The sequence below is a fragment of the Lygodium microphyllum genome, chromosome 14 (assembly GCF_053477565.2).
Source record: "Lygodium microphyllum isolate KBCC chromosome 14, Lygodium_microphyllum_v1.1.10, whole genome shotgun sequence".
Taxonomy (NCBI): domain Eukaryota; kingdom Viridiplantae; phylum Streptophyta; class Polypodiopsida; order Schizaeales; family Lygodiaceae; genus Lygodium; species Lygodium microphyllum.
Window position 1 is genome coordinate 29,539,120 of NC_141148.1, and position 6,860 is coordinate 29,545,979.

The following is a 6,860-nucleotide window of genomic DNA, read 5'->3' on the forward strand; positions in this document are numbered from 1 at the left end:
AGAGTTGAAAAATGATACCATGATAGATATTGTAGGCCCTTGTCTCATGAAACATGATTGTTTTGACCAACAATGTGGACAAGCATCCAAAATTTGCATTTCATGAGACAATTGGACCAAGTGATTAAAAATTTAACTTTTTTTTGTATACCCACAATACTCAATCTTACAAATATATAGATTTTTGAGTATCATACTCACCAAAATCATAGTTGTACAGATTTATTCCACCATGAAACTTGGAAGTAACATATTTTTACCGATGGTAAAGAATGGTACCTATTTTTGAAGGTGAAAGTAAGGTTTGTATGTATTGAAAGCCTACACAACAATTTATTTAGTAATATTCAACATCAAAGTTCCACAAATATCGGTCGCTAGAGATTACACAGAGATTTGTACTTGTCTCAATGCTTGGTATCTTCTAAGAGGTTTGCGCTTGTCAAAACATTATTTCTCCTTATGAAAAGTACATTTGAAATACAAAAAACAAAGTTTCTATGAAAGTTTGGCTTAAAATAGCGAGTCTTTCATGTAGAAATCCTAAAAAGGTAGTCAATAGGCCTGAATTTTTTTAAAAGGCCACTTTTTAAAAAGGTGTACTCTTTTTGAGGCAAAAACTTTTCTTTTGGACATATTTGGAGTCCCTTTATAAATCCTCATTTTTCTTTCTCAGCTCATTTCTTCCAAGAACTCAAATAACATAACCATGTGCACACACTCATGCCCTTCAATCTACAAGTTAGACATGATTGTCAACTCCTCATAGATGTGTCTATTTGATCCTTTAAGATACTATGAATCAAAGGTCACTTATTTTCTAGATACATTGGGATAACTATTTACATATTGAACTACACTCACAGTTACTTTTTTGCAATATGTGTTTGAAAGTAAAGTTGAAGAACTTCTTATACAAAAATATTCTAAAAGACTGAAAGGAAAACTTGGTTGTTTCATAAAGTACAAATTCAAATTTTCCTAATTGATGGTGCAAATGTATATTTTGCATGTCTTAGAATAAGATTTGATCCATTTAGCACTTGAGAACTAGTTTTTCTTCCTTGTCTTATAAAATGCAATTTCACTTCATGGCTCTACAATTTATCGTTGATAAAATTGCATCTCTTATAAAACGACACGTAGACTTTCTCTTTGGTTTTTGGTTTTGGCAGAGAAAAAGCACACACAAAGCATTTGTGATAAAAAATGACAAAAAGGAGACTATCCTGGGAAGGAAAGGAGCAAGAATCGATTGAGGACATAAGTAATGATAGGCTCTTTTATTTTCTTAGCAAAACAAGAAATTTATCTAGATTGAATTACATCAAGGCAATGTTGAATATTTCTTTTAAGAGCTTCTAGAGGATTTTGCTAACAAGCTTCAAGTTTATAGAATGTTGAATGTTTCTTTCAACCTTCAAGAGCTCTTAAAGGATTTTTCTAACAAGCTTCAAGTTCATAGAGAACATTATATTCGACATGCAACAAGCCTTATAATTGAAAATTATGTACATTACACTGATATTATTCAAGCAATCAAGCTCCCAACGCAACTCTTATTACTGAGTGGAACCTCATTGATGAGGAGTTGACGAAGCTTGAAGTCAACTCCCTTTATCATAAGGAACAATAACAATGTCTTCTTATTGAGAAGGATATATGTTTTCTTGTGTTCATTTAGTACATGGATGATTCATATTCAGATAATGTGCAAGAGAAAAAGAGAGAAGGTCTTTCATCTCCAAATGAAGAGATTGAAGAAAAGGCAAAGATATTTTAGGAGGAGATTGAGAATCAGTTGGTCCATGGTTTTGATGCTATTGTATTTAAAAGTGAGCATATCACCAAATAGAGGAAAAAGAGATAGATTTGAATAGTAGTTGAAGAAGACACTCTTCTTTATATCCTAACATTTTCAAGTTGACTTATAAATAAAACAAGATATATGTTGCTCAATGATTGGCCATCCTTTGAAGATGGTGCCTGAATGATAAGGATTTCATTGCTTATGACCATGCTCACTAGCAAATCTTGTTTTTTTTTTTTGGGGGGGGGGGGAGAGAGAGAATTCAAGGGAGCTCTATATCTTTACATTCATAGTTTGATCACATTGTGGACCATAAATAGAAGGGGTTGCCCATGGAAGAAGAGTTCTTAGAGGTCCAAAAAAGACTTGGCATTGAAGACACATGGTATGAAGACAAAGTTAATTAGAGGAGAAGCCAAAGAACTCTATAAATGTTTATGATGAGAGCCGTCTTGAAGAGGATGAAAACCCCAAGGTATGAAAGATATTTTAAGATCTTTTGTTAGACATAATAGATAAGTGATTTTAAGATTTTTATGAAGTGACAAATAATTTTTTTTGGTTTTTTTGTATATTGAAATTGGAGACCTTGACAACTTCTTGGGAAGAGCCAAAGGATTTGGGCCATTGAAGCTTGGGGAGAAAGTTTGGGCATTGGCCACTACATTGGAAAGTTAAACAATCAAACTATTGCAATTTAGCACAATAGATTGTCTAGCTCTCCAAGTTTACTGATAATGATCCAAAAAACTATTTTCAAATTGATTAGATCTCAGGCTTTCAATAGAGAAGTGAAAAAGATAATCTTGTTGGAGAAGCAAGAAGCCATGAGAGTGTTTGGCTACATGCCTAGTCTCAGTGGATCTAAAGCAATGTATTTTGGAGTTCTAGGCTCCTAGTTACTCTTCCATGTAGGAATGCAAAAGATTTGAAGCTTCTCCGAGGCTATAGAAAACAAGAGTTCTTAAAATGTAGAGGCTTTATCAAGTGGGTTGAAACCAAAGACTGCTCTTCAACAAAAGTAGACAACTGAGAGGCATTAAGGACTCAAGGTTTGCCTTGAAAGCCATCTTTTGCCTTGTTTGTAGCCATTGTGAAAACCTTAGCTTTGCACGAGTTAATATATTCCTCTTTTCTTTTTTGGGTAACCATTCATGTAGTTCTTGCAAAGAGGATGTATTATATGACATTGTTGTGTCTTTAAGCTTGATTTTGTACCAATTTGTCTATAAAACTATTGAAAGACCTCCAACAAGATATTTTGTTTGAATATTCCATCACAATAGCTTATATGTTTGAGATATTTTGTTCTTACCTAATAATGTGATTTTTTCATGCTGCATAGTTAACAACAAAGAAAGTGAATTGAAAATCTTATGAGTTAGTCAATAAAGATAAATAACCATGCGAGTTTCTTATCATATAGCGAGTGAAGTGTTGATTGCCCCAGGATTTTGTCATTTTGTTTTGTAACGTGTCCGCTTGTCCACTTGTGGGACACGTCTTAGCAGCCCATCGGGAGGGGAGTCTAGAAAGTGCCACCTGCTGCTGGCACTCGCAAGGAATGTCACAGGGTTTGAGATCTAGGTCTTCTTGAGTCTACCCCGAAGCGGAAGTATCCGGCCGTTCCCACTTAGGAATGACCTGAAGTTAGGGTTTTTTTCCTATCAGCCAAGTCTCTAGGAAGTAGCTAGCATCGAGCTCCAAATGAACCACTTTGCGTAGGAACAACAGAGTCGAAGCGGATTTATGCTACACTTGGTTCATGGAGAATGGGAAACGAGAGGGATGCGAAGCTCAACCTCTTTGCCCATAAGGCATAGTCCCATTTCGCTCCCCTAAAACATCATAAATCAGGATTCTAACTCTACTGACTCTAGGTCTTCATAGTTTCGTTATTACGTCTTTTGAGAAAAGTTCCCAGCTAATCGAAACCACCCTTCCGTAGGACGGACCCAAGTCACATCCACCACGCTTTCCTCGATAGCTTTAGTTGTCTAATTAGGTCCTACCACATTTATGTGCGACATTTAAAATCAACTTCATTAATTAAGCCTTTTAGGGCACAGAGTTCGTTCACGTAATTTACAACACATACACAAAAATAAAACAAGCAGTCCTTTTATCAAACAAGTTCCTTAACTTATCTTTAAGTTAATCTTTGTCTCTTGCCCATACATGAGAATTATGTATCCCTTCTATTCAACAGAAGTACCTGGTCCAAATCTCATGGCACTGAAATTTCCATCCTTTATCTAGAATAGGATATTCCAACGTTCTAGACGTTGGGCTCACAGGGATCTCCAACTCCATTCTGGACAGGCAAGGGGTGTCTAGAGCTCCACCTGACCCACAAGTGGATCTAGGAGTGAAATGCCATTTCTGTGGTTGGCCTGGGAGGCACAAGGGAGCATAAGGAGATCCCGAAAGGCTGCAAGAGAGAGGGAGAGAGAGAGTATACCCCTCCAAGAGATTGAGAGAGAGAGAGAGAGAGAGAGAGAGAGAGAGAGAGAGAGAGAGAGAGAGAGAGAGAGAGAGAGAGAGAGAGAGAGAGAGAGAGAGAGAGAGAGAGAGAGAGAGAGAGAGAGAAGAGTTACCTCGAGAGGCTTGGTTAGAAAGCTCTTAGTTCACTCCTTCTTCTTTTCTCTGTTCGAAGTGCTGTCTATTGCCTATAGACTATGATCGCAGCGCGTGTGATTTTGCCAGTCACTTTTCTTTATTTATCTTTTTATAAAATCTTCAAAAATAACTAAAACATCACTTACCTTTTCTTTTAAATGACTTTTAGTTCTATATTTTTTAGGATAATATCTAAAATATAATAGTTTATTTTTTTCTAAGAATCTAATATTTTTGGACCATTCAAACTATACACATTAATACTAGTGATTAATATGGCTCATAAGTCCCGTTCACATTGTACTTTTCGTGAAGAGTGGCTATGGTCCTTATCAATCCGAGAAAAATGTCAGATTTATGACTCAATTTTTTTAAATATATTTTTAATTGAATGAAAATTATTAGCTATTAATGCTAGTCAGTTTTTACCTTAGTTAGTCTTTAGTTAGTAATCTTACTAACTTATTAATTGACTAACTAACTTTTGAACTAACCAAGTAACTTTTATTGCGTGGGAATATTTTACATGTTTTTAAAAATATTTGATTGGTATTTGAAGTCTTTGATGTCACCATCTTCTCATACATTTTTCTCACAGTAAAAACATATTGTTTCTCTGGCTTTTCTATTTTAAGCCAATCCATTACGAGCATGATCCTCAACTATATTATATAGAAATTTCCATTGATTATGCCTAATAGTGGAGCCACCTTCTGTAGAGTTTTTCTTTCCAAGCTTTCATGTAAGCCCAATAACCTTCTAGCATTCACCCCACCAATAGGTGGTTTTTTGGGGATGCAATTTCTATCCTTAGGTTTTTGAGGATTTGGTTCAATAATAACATTACTTTCATACTAAGAAATTGAAGAAGACTTAGTCAATCTTGGTGATAGCATCCTTTCTAGTTGAAAAGGGCTTAAGCTTCCAAGAAAATCCTATAGAAAGATGAAAAAGCTTACAAGTGAAGAAAAATGTTGATAAATTCATTGAAAATTACCTCTAAAGCTTCATCCAAAAGCTCAATCACTTTACTATTAGCTCTTTGTTTGATAGACTTTAGCAAATATGAAGTTGGAAGAAAACAATTGCACACGACCTTGCTTTGTATTTGATTGCATTAGTTGAGGAATTTATGCATATGCATCTCGACTAATGTCAATATTGTCTAGAGTCTTCTATACTTGCTATTTAAAGAATGATGCTTAATGAAAGAAGTCAAGCATTGCATCTTTGCTTTAGTGATTTAAAATTGAGATGCTTTTAAACATTTCGATTGAAAACGAAAGAAAAATAAGAGAAATATAAAAAATCAAATATAATACTAAAAAAAGCCATATTGAATACTGTTGAGATGGCAAGCTCAACACATGCGGACATTGATGATGGACCGCCTAGCTAGATGAGTCCGCACGACTAAACTTGGCACGTTGGTGGTCATTATGATACTCACATGACCACTGACTTATCACTTATTATATTTAGTTTGTTACACCTACCTACAGCTAGCAAAGATATAACGCCAGTCGATTAGTGTAGTCGGTTATGCATTGTTTGACTTAGAAGGCCACTTTCCTTTATGTTGTATCTTATCTATACTTTGTGTACATTGTATAGTGTGTGGAAGAAGAAGAAGAAACCAACAAGAAAACGTTTTGGCCTCCATCTCTCTTCTTGTGTTCTTGATTGAGCTTTCTCTTGTTTATATAATGTGTGTTTGGCGCAGCAGCTCAAGCACATCCCCCCATCACGCGATTCTTGGCATGGTATCAAAGCTGCGCCACTGAGAGAGACTGATTTTGAAGGCTGAAGTGAAGAAGAAGAAGCAAGGTTCGACCAAGCAAGCAACAGGTAAGAAGCTCTCTCATTCTTCCACTCTCTCTCTTAGGTATTGCCTGTGGAGGCACCGGAAGCAGGGTTGAGCAAAAATCTTAGATTGCTGTGAGATTTGGTGTGCGAGCAAATCATTGTATATTCTGCATGTAAGCCATTTAGGGCTTGACCACTGTCATTTTGGGCGTCTGAGGCCGTTTTAGGCTCCGTTTTAGAGCCGCAAGGTTGCGGACAACAATTTCAGGGTACATTGTGATTTTAGCTGTATTGATCGAAAGTGGGTGCGCAGGTTACAGATTATGAGTTTGTAATTTTTGAGGTGTTTGCAGGAAGCAAACATAAGATTTATCTGCAAACAGGTTGGAGATTACATATACTATTGAGCAATCAGTGAAAAAGATTGCTTTGTGTATTGCTGTGCATGTGTTGTGAAAGATTGCAGAAGACTAGCTTGCTATGTTGTATCCTTGTTTGTGATAATGGTAGAGAATAGTGGAAATCCCATTACTGAGAAGCTCGACAAGAACAACTATCCTTCACGGAAGTTTCGTGTGACAAACTTCCTCATTGGAAAGGTTTATGAGTTTATTTTAGGTGAAGA